The following is an 11,059-nucleotide window of genomic DNA, read 5'->3' on the forward strand; positions in this document are numbered from 1 at the left end:
CAATGTATATAGCACCTCGTGAAAGAGATGATATTTGGGCTGCACTTAAAAGAGGGATACAACTAGGATTAAGGGGTTGCTCGACTCACACATTTAGCCCTAGCGACATCAGAGGGATTCGGCACAGTTACTGCAGACAAAATGCATGTGGTTGTGTGAAGAGTGGGCATCAGAATAGATGGTGACGATGGCCCCGTTCTTGCCCCGCCCCACGCACCTTTGCATGGCTGCCTCACCCTGAGCTAGTGTGGACATGCTCCTGTGGTGAGTATAGAGGCAGGAGAGAGCAAAGCCCAGACAACAAGGCTGTTTCAAAACACTACTTGCATCGGATCTGCTAACGACCCATTGGCCAAAGTAAGTCACATGGTTCAGTCTACTCTCAAAAGGCCAGGCAGAAAAGTGGCAGAACTGAAATAGCATCTAAGAGCCAGCAGACTTGCATGCGATGCCCCAGAGAAGGAGATGAGAGCTAGGGCAGCCCCTGTGGCCTGCCAGCTTCCGTCTTCCTGTCCAGCAAAGCTCTACCTTGCCTGCACAATAGAAACTAAGGCAAGGGCATGGAAGAGGATGCCTGTGACATGGTTGGGGGTCCTAGCTCTGCTTTCTCACTCATTGTAACTTGAACAGGCCATTGCATCTTGCTCGTCCTCCTCCAGTTTTCTTCCAGTGGAGAGAGGTAGCGATGTAAATCTTTGCTCTAAGCCCTTGCCATGTTTTGCTTAATTTAGTTTCGTTTAGTTTTATTTAAGAAGAAATTATTGAATACGAGACACTCGATAAAGACTTTCAGTGGCTCCCCAGGGCCTGTCAATAAATTCCAAATTCCTTACCTAGATGTTCGAAAGCCCTCAATGATCTGAGCACTTCCTAACCCCTAAGCTATCTACATTCTGCTTAGCAAGGGGGCTATATCTGCAGGAATCTTGTCTCGACAACTCAGTCGAGGTGCTTCAAGACAGGGATTGGAGTTATCTAGTGTTTATCAGAGATCCTGGCTCACAGAAGGAAGTTCAGCTGTTTTTGACTTAGTATTGAGATAAAGCATTAAACAGCCCTAAAGCTCGAAAACATGTTTAATGTATTCATCTCTGTCATAAAAAAAAAAAAAAAAAGCATTGGATGTGGAGTCAGAAAACTTAGTTTTAGGTATTGACTCTGCTTCTTGCTGCTGGGCGACCTTGGGACTATCGTTTATGCTTCCCAAGGATCAGTATTCTTGTCTGGTAGATGAAAATGATAATATCAACTTCCCTGGTTATTTTGAGGAAAAATGAAATTGCAAATCGAAAGGAAAAAGATGCAGAAAGAAATGTCACTGTTAGTTGAACCAGAACCTTTGAAGAACCCAAGGCTGTCACTACCAGACCTATGACAATGCAAAGTTGAACAGGGCATTCTCCTCACTGAAGTTAGTGTTCTTTTGTAAGATTAAGTTAAAGCACATTTTATTTCAACATATTATAGATCTTAACGCTAGAAGTAATGTCATTGAGAAAGACTTTTTAAAATTAAAATAGAGATAAAGATGTTACTTAAATGAATGTCTTTGTTCGAAGCAAAATATAAGAGGTTATAAGTCATCATTATATGCATTTTACAACAAGACCACTCTGAACCATGGAGGCTAAGTGATTTGCATAAACTAACAAGTTGTGAATCAGATATTATGCAAAATATCTCGAGAGGGAAGAAAAATGTATCTATATTATACACAGACACAGCCGTATTTAGTTACTCAGGCCCTGGGAACACTTTCTCTGACTGCTCCAGGCTGTCCAGATATGGATCTCTCAAAGAATAGTGTTGAAGTGAAGGAAGCTTTCACTAAGGGCAAAACCAGCCAAGAAGTCCCCATGCGAAAACTTATCAGTAATCAGCACCATTTGTCACCATTGCAGAAACGAACATTTTTGTCTTTTTCGATCACAAAATCAAGTTCACCAGCAGTACAGACCTGTCCCTCCACTGGAGACCCAGGGCTCAGATGGCTCCACACAGAGAGATCCTCTGTCTCACCAAATGAGCCTTTCACCGCTCAGGGGAGAGACTGTAAGTGCTGAGAAGAGAGGAGGAGGTCACGGGCACAGTGGGACGCTCCGCCATCCACCCTGGGGCGCGTTCCCTAGGGTAGTCAGGTTTTGCGGGCATCTTTTGGAAGCTGCTCTACTTCCTCGTGCAATCTCCTCCTGACTGCCCCGGAAATCCCTGCCAGCCAAAGTCAGGGTGGCCCTACCTAGTCCAGCCGCCCTGCTTAGTGGCCATTCATTTAGAAACTCCCAGCCATGTGGCCCTGCAGCTCTGGGTTGCAGTTGGCCTTGCCAGGAAGTAAGAGAAGTAGCTGCCTTCGCAGGGACAAATAGGAGACACAAGCAGCCCCTCTGGTTAGAAAGCATTGCCCTTTGACTTAAGTCTGCCTGAAATTCTTTCATTTCACATTCACGATTTCAGTTTGGCTTCCTTTGAGAATCCCACAAAGGAATATCCTTGGGCCCAGATTCCCATGAAAGACTGTCAAGGTCATCTGACCAACTGCCTCACTTTTCAGATAGGAAAGCAGAAAGGCGCAGACTGGTTAAGGAACTTGCCCAAGGTCGTCCAGCAAGTTAGCAGCTGAATAAACACAAAACCAAGTTCTCACTGGTCCAGCCCACTTTCCACTGGGCCATGCTCAACTCCTCAGCTGCTAGTGACACCCCAGCGAGGATGCTTGGCTTTCATAAGCCACCTCCCAGGACTTGACACTGGATGGAAAGAAGCGAGTCGGAAGTGATTTCTGCTCTGAATGTTCACTCAGTCTAGACAGGGAGATGCAGTCATAAACAAAGACGAAAGCCATCCAGTAGAATGGGCGCTCCGGTGGAGGCTCCCACAAGGTGCTGGGAGACCACTGAACCGAGCAAAGTCCCTCCGGGAAGACCGGGCTGGAGAAGCCTCTCTGAAGAGATGACAGTTTAGCTGACTCTCAAAAGAAGAACATGATATGACAAGACAACAAAGGAATATGGGTAACAAAGTCACGTTCCAAGAACCCCGAGAAGGGTCTCACTCCTATAGATTCTGTCTCTACAGGACAGAATGGTGGGAGATGCTAGAAGACAGGCCAGAGCCAGATCCCGGACGACCCTGAACAGTATAATAAAGAACAGGGATGTTACCTAGCAGGTCATGCGAACTGCATTAGTTTGCTAGGGCTGCTGTAACAAAGCAGCACAGACGGAGGCGCTTCACCAGCAGAAGGTGACTCTCTCACGGCTCTGGAGCTTGGCAGTCCTAGGTCCAGGTGTCCTCAGGGTTTGCGCCTTCTGAGGGCTGTGAGCAAGTATCTGTGCCCGGCCTCTCTCTTAGGGTCTGCTGGTTTGATGGCAATCCGAGTATAGATAATTAGTAGGCAGTTGGAAGCACAAGAAGAAATGGGTTTTTTGTTGTTTTTTTTTTTTTTTTTTTGCCACAACTATGTGAAAGGACCTACTAAGTGGATGGCAGTCTGCTGTAAGTGTGAGATAAAAATGTGGGTTACAGAAGATATTCCTTTGTTGCACGACTAACCCCTCAGACTCTGTGTCCTCCCTCCTTTGTGGAAAATCCCTGATTCTGTTCATGCAAATTTTCCCATGTGCTCAAGAACGATGGCTCCAGGCCAGGCCCAACAAATGAACATTCATCCGTCCAAGCCAATAGAAGCAATTCTATCCTTTTGATGGGGATTGATTTAGGCATGGCCACGTGAAGCGACCGTGGCTAGTGAGGCACAAAAGGGGAAATCTTGGGAAAGCTGATGGAAGATTCTCCTCCCTAAAAAAAAAGATAGGTGAGAAGAAATAGCCTCATGGACACACCCAGAGATCGACACGTAAAATTAGCTATGACGCCCATCTCTGTCATACATTCTCCACCAAGTGACCATTTTAGTCATATTATTATGAATAACATAGCCATACTGGCCATGTATGCATGAGCCACAAAACCATCTCCTTTCTAAGATCATACTTACTTAACTCTCATTCTTAGTATTAGTTGCTTCCCTAATTCAACAGGTGAGGAATTTTATCTTTTCTTGGGGTTTTGATTTAGGGAGGAGAAGTTAGCCTCCTGACAGTTTTCCTCTAGGGAGATCAACCCATCAAAATAACAAGGCCTCATCTTCCTCATTATTCTACTTCCAACCTCTTGGGTGCTACGTGTTAGCCGAGAGTCAGAGTCTTGCTTTAATGAAGAATAACTAATTATCTCATGCTCTGCTGTGGAAACAAGGATAGAAGAAACTGTCAGCATATTTAAATCTTTATCACTGTTTGCCCACTATGTACAGCTTTTATTCTCCCTGTGGCCCAGGATGCCCATCTCAAGCAATAGAGAGTGGAGCATGTTTCAGGCCTGAGTTATCGAACATGTGGTACCTGGCTTGTTCCACAAGGCATCAGTAGGAGTTCCAAAACAAGAATAAGGGAAGTAGAAATTTACTTGGAAAACCTCATACAGGTTTCTTTACTTCCATATTTATTGATCTCTAGACAAAACGGAACCTCTAAGAATAAAGTAATATGTGAACACATATGAGGTGCTGTGATTGGTTTCTAGCACATTGCAAATGTTCATTAAATGTTAACTATTTTATCTGTCAGGATAGGCCAGGTTCGCTTCTATAACAAACAACTCTAAAATCTCAATGGCTGAGAACAAAAAGTCACTTCTTATTTATCCTACGTGTTCGTCACAGGTTGGTTTGGGAATTGGGGTGGGGGAATCATCTTCATTTACATAATACCACCAGTCCTACAGATATGGAGAAAATTAAACTGAAGAGGTTGAGCACTAGACATTACCCATGTCACTTCTACTCATGTTTCAGCGGCTCAAGCAAGTTATGTGCTGGCACCTAACTTCAGCAGGAGGGAGGATTCATTCTTTCAGTATGTTTCTCCAAGAATCAAGTTACATATTTTCAAAATTATTCAACAAAAGAACCCATTTCTCTTAGAACATCAATCAATAAGGAGCACGGCTCAAAGGATGCCGAGAGCGACTCTCGCACTGCCCCACCCTCCAACATTGTGTAGATGTGTCTCAGCCACGTCTGGTCCTCAATTCTTTGCTGTGTCCGGTCTTTAGACTGGTGATTTAGAAGCCATCTAGCCCCTCCTCTTGGCACTTTGGGTCTTTGACCACCACTTAGTTTTCAGCCTTGCCTCTGTACTCACCCTACTCCCTGGTCCCACCCACCCTTTCGCCTCTCCACCTCCTACCCCGCCCTGCATATACATCTTCACCTTGGCAAGCCCTGCCTCCAACTTCAGTCAAAGGAAAAAGAGAGAAATTTGGACAATCGGCCAACATTTGTCGCTACGTGGTATATTGATCGAGGATCACGCAAAGAGAATCCAATGTATCTTCAAAAAAATTTCAACTTCCAGCAGTTTCCTGGAATAATAATCAGGTCTCCATGGGGTAGGTGAAGACAGAGTTTGTGTCCCTCATTTTTCCCTTTGCAGTGGTCTATTCTGGGTGGAAAAGTTGCAGGAAATGATTATAATGGCACAATGCTGGCCCACTTAAAATGTGTATTATGAAACTCGGTTGCATAAGCTGTAAGAGAAAATAAGTTATATTCTCAGGAACAAATTCTAGTGAATCAGCTCATTTTAGCCTCACATCTTCATCTGTCTCTGAAGTGGCTTATTTAAATTTTAATAGAAAATGTTCGATGTGGGGCTCAAATTGAGGGAATGAAAATAACACTGTTTATCCTCAAGATAAAATTGTGTCGCGAGCAAAAATAGAGAAAAATGCGATGCTAATTTCTTGAAAATAAACCTCCTATGTCCCACTTTGTAGAGACTGGACAAAGCAATATAAAGTCTATTGTACTGAACAAAAGCAACGATGGTACATTTAGAGACTCACTGTCCCTTTTTATTTGGCTTTAAAAAAAAAAAAAATCACTCAGAGAAGAAAAATGCCCTTGGGAGAAAGTGAGAAAAGCCTGCAAAACAAAGTTTCACCATCATCATGGAAAAGTTGCCGGGAAAAAGGAATAGAACATGGCGTGGGGTTGAAGAAAGGTCTCTCATGGGCTTGCAAGTAAAAGATCTGGGTTCTATTAGCGACTCTGCCCCTTACCAGCCCTGTGACATTGGATAAGTAAATGGACAGTGGCAGAGTGGAGGTTATTGTCTCTAATGAGAGGAATAATAACAGCTACTCCACAGTGCCGTCATGAAAAGAAAATGAAATGACATGAGCAATTATTCGCCTCACCCGTCCTGCATGGCCCACACCTCGGTGACCTTCACACTCTCTAGGCCAGGAGTTGGCAACTACGGCCCCAAGGCTACAGATGGCTTCTTCTTGTGTTTAAACAAGTTTTTGTTGAAACGGAGCCATGCGCATTTGTTGACTGTCGTCTATGCTCTTGTAGGAAAACAGACAGAGACCTCATGGTCCATGAAGCCTAGAATATTTATTATCTGGCTTGTTGCTGAAAAGGTTTGCCAACCGTTGCTCTAGATAGTCGTGAGATTTGGGAGTCATCTCGGGCAAACCCATCGTATTCGGTCTCCATGTCACATGGATTCTTTCTCAAAAATATCCCTTGAATCTTTGCACCTCTCCATCTCCTCAGCCAGCACCCCATCCATCCAAGGCCACCATTATGAAGACATTAGTCTCCTAAGACGGCTCCCAACAGCCTCTCTCTCGCGCTCTCCTTCCCATCCTCTCTCCCTCCCGCTCGCTCGCGCTCTCTCTCTCTCTCTCTCTGTCTCTCTCTCTCTGTCTCTCTCTCTCTCTCTCTGTCTTCTGAGGTTTCTTTCTCTCTCTCCCTCCCTCACACACACACAGACATATTACTCTTCAAATAGCAGCCTGAGTAAGCTTTTTAAAATGCTAGTCATGTCAACTCTCTGCTTAGAACCACTCAGAGTAGTTACAGCACTCTTAGAATAAAAATCAAAATCCTGGCAGAGGCCCTGCAGAGCCGGCTACCCACCTCCTCACCACCTTGGGCTTAAGGGACGTTCCTCCAACACTGTCCTTGGGTCACACCAGCCTTCTTTCTGCTTACTTATGGAAATGGAAAACAGGCCTGCTCCTTCTTGCCTAAGGGTCTGCACATCGGATGATTCTTGGTCTGGGAATAGACTTCCCCTCACATCCTTCATCCTCTTCACCTAGGTAGCTCCTACTTATCCTACAGGCCACAGCGCAATTGTCACCTGCTTAGGTACAACTGCCCTGACTTTCAGCCCCACTTCCACTCCAGACCATATCTGAATTCCCTGATTTATACTTAATTTTGTGCTTATTTAATACTTTCCTCAAGATATAAAGTCTTGAGACCAGAGTAGATCCAGGCCCACGGCCACCTCTGTATCTCCAGGCCATGGCACCTGCTCTCTCATAGAGTGGTATGTTGTCCTGCTTATGAGTGGACGTCACTGTCAGACTGCCTGAATTCAGATCCCTCCACTGCTTACCATCTGTGTGACAGAAACATTTAATCTCTTTGTGTCCTCGTCTCTGTGCATGTAAAATGGGAATGACTGAGTATAGTGTCATAGGATATTGTCAGGTGCTGTGAGGATGAGATTATTTCATATATGGAAAACAGATCAGTGCTCGGGACTCTACATGAATGCTTGCTATTCTGACTAGAGGAGGCACTCAATAAAATGGAATGGAGAAATGGTTAATTTTTCCCAAGGAGCATATTTTTGGAGTTTGCTATTTCATCTGAAGTTCATAGCCATGTTCCAATAACACTAGATCCTTGATTTTCCCAAATACCATTGGTATTGTGTCCCCTATTTGCTTTTGCACATCCTGTTCTCTCATCATCCCGTCTCTCTAGTGAATTCTAGTCATTGATTACAATTCTTTGCAAACACTACCTTCACCCTGAAGCCAATTGTTCCTTCTGCTCCTAGACAACCGAGAGAAATTAACCTCCTTTTCCTCTGTGCTATAATGAGATAGACAGATAGATGATAGATAGATAGATAGATAGATAGATAGATAGATAGATAGATAGATAGACAGACAGACGGATGGATAATAGGATACATTGCTCTTCTTCAGTATATAGATATTTTTTTTTTCATTATTCCACAACACTTTAAGTCATTTGTTTCTGCACAGGGACCATGATAATCAAAATTGTTACCACCTCAACATTCCCCCAAAACATAGTATTTGTGCCTTTGATATAACATTCACGTTGTTTTATTTCAATGTTTTTAGCAGTCTACTTGTATATTCTCCAGGAAATTTTAACGTATAAAAGGGCAGAGACCACATCTCACTCACCTTAGAATGCCCCAAAGTGCTTTGCCCCTTCTATGCATGCAGTAGATGCTCAGAAAATACTTATCGATGTGTTACCAGTGGTTGAACTCATTTCTGTGTCAGCAGCATCTACTGCAACATAACAGGCTTTGGAACCAGTGCCAAAATAAAGAGGTATCTTTGGCACTGGCCTCTTGCTTTCTGAAATTAAACTTCAAGGACCAGCAGCAATGCAACTCAAGGTAAGACAGGGGTTTGCCATTCGCTGAGCCAGAGGGACAGGCAAGTAGTATGTTCCTGAAGGCCAATGCAGTAACGAGCCAGGGAACCCCACTGGAAGTGGACAGAGAATGCCAACTAGAGAGAGCAGGGAGATTTCCAGACCCCCTCTAAGGTCGAATTGAAACCCCACTTCCAGGGCATCTTAGGGTTTGCCTTCAGCGAGGTACCATTATGTACTGCAATGCTCACCATCAGCCTGATTCTCTGAGAAAAGTGTGGTCTTCCTGACACTCTACATATATGCATTGGGACTCTTATGTGTCACACATATAGCCAGGTGCTAAAGACGCAGCAGTGAAGGACGGTCCCTGTCTGCCAAGGAGGTCGCAGCCTAAAGTGGGAGACAGCGAGAGAGAGGTCTGGGTAAGTCAGACAGCCACAGACTCATAACAAGAATAGAAGTCACTCACTATGCACAGAAAGCTGCTTGTATAGGCTATTAGATGAAAACTGCATGTTGCTAGAAAGTTTCTTGAAATAAACTTTTTTGTTGTTTATATGTCTTTTTTGTATGGGAAATCACATTATAAGACTGTGTGTGTGTGTGTGTGTGTGTGTGCGCGCGTGCGCGCGCGCGTGTGTGTGTGTGTGTGTACACATATCGAAATGTTAGTTCTACTTCAGGAGATTCGGATTGGGGGCTCTCCGATGAAAAGAAAACTTTTCTGTAGTGTTTGATTTTTTTAACAACAAAAATGTCTTTTTCTAAAAAATAAACTTTCTATTTTGAGATAATTGCAGATTCACATGTAGTTATAAGAAATAATAGAAAGATCCTGTATCTATCCTTCACCCAGTTTCCCCCAACAGTCGGTCACAGCCTGCAAAACGACAGCACAATATCACAAGGACGATATTGATATCGACACAGCCAAGATATGGAACATTTCCATCACTACAAGGATCCCTCCTGCTGTGAATGCTTTATTTTTGCAAATTAAAAAAAAAAAAATACAATTCTCAGGAACAAATTTAAGAGATCACTGGTGCCAGAAAACAAAGACTTAATTCATTAGATTAGAAACTTTAAAAGTTTACATTTATTAAACCCCAGTACTCCCACCAGTTATCGATTGGAGGATGTGAAGCTTTGGGGAGCTCTGGGGGTGTCTGCCCTTTGCCCAACATGGGAACACCCTTCCTTTTCTGGAAGTGCCATGAAGAGTGGAAGCAGGGCAGCATCTTCAAGAATGAAACCAAAGGATGATGGATGCTCACTCCACTCCTGTGTATCGAAGGTCCCTGCACAAGACCTACACATGACCAGGTGATGCTCATATTCCTCACCTCTCCAGGACTTGGAGCCTTGAAGGACTGACTCAGAGGCATGGAGACAATGGAGGTTATTTGTTAAAGAGGCTGATTCAAGAATCCAATGGTGTGGTGATCAGCATCCAGTTCAGAGATGCCAGAGTGGGCATCCTGGCCAACTGTGTCTGTAGAGGGCTGCATCCGGGCCTTGTCTCATTTTCCAAGGCTTTCCATCAACTCTGTGAGCCTGTCTACCTAGGTTTCCATTGAATTATTTTCTGCTTAAATAAGCCAGAGTTTCTTTTTGTTGTTGCAAACCAGGAACACTGAGGGTAGGTAGCTACTATGTACAATTAATTCTTATTTCCATTATCTCTTCAATTGTCAGAACAATATTATTAAATGGGCAGCACTCCAGTATGGGACTGTTTTTTCTAAGATTTTAAATGGTAGAAGTGCCTAAACAACAGAATTGTTCTAACAGGATTTTTAATGACCATCCACTTGTTAAAACACCTTCTAATAATGCATGAGTTTGTCTTGCCTCACCATGCGTATAGATAATGTGGCCCGATGGTCAGGAATTACCTGCCATGTGATGTTTCCATGGCACACTCTGTGTAAGCCTTATTCTTGGCAATTTGTCTAATTTGTTATAAAAATTATTTTGAAGCATTGAACAATTGTGAAAATATACATATAATTTCTAAATCTCCATAATAATGGAAATTTTAAAAAGCCAAGAAAATGTCCCAAAAGAAAGTATCTAGAAAATATTGAGGCTGAATCAAGTCAGTCTTTCTCTTAATTCTTATTTTACTCGTTTAGTGTTGATAAACTTAAACTCCAGAAATAATCTTACGATGATATCTACCAAATTCCAGACATTCTGAATAAATGGCATCCTCTGTTTCTATTTCTACAGCTGAGGAAATTGAGGGTCAGATGGGTTCTATAACATATCTACGATGCTACACCAGGCAATCTGAGACACAGCTCTCGCATTCATATTTCTAGCTTTGTCTCTCTACAGGTAATTTAATTTGTCTAGACTTAACTTCTAATTCACTCCCTCTTACTTCGAGTATGTTTGCAAAGAGCTTAGTAGAGTGCTGAGAATGTAGTAATATGTACCTGTCAGCTGTCAGGTCATCATTACGATTCATCCTTTCTTTAACCCATCCATTGGATTTTAATTTCAATAATTATATTTTTACCTCCAGAAGTTCCCTTCCATTTTTTC

Source organism: Pteropus vampyrus, unplaced genomic scaffold (genome assembly GCF_000151845.1).
Source record: "Pteropus vampyrus isolate Shadow unplaced genomic scaffold, Pvam_2.0 Scaffold5, whole genome shotgun sequence".
NCBI lineage: Eukaryota > Metazoa > Chordata > Mammalia > Chiroptera > Pteropodidae > Pteropus > Pteropus vampyrus.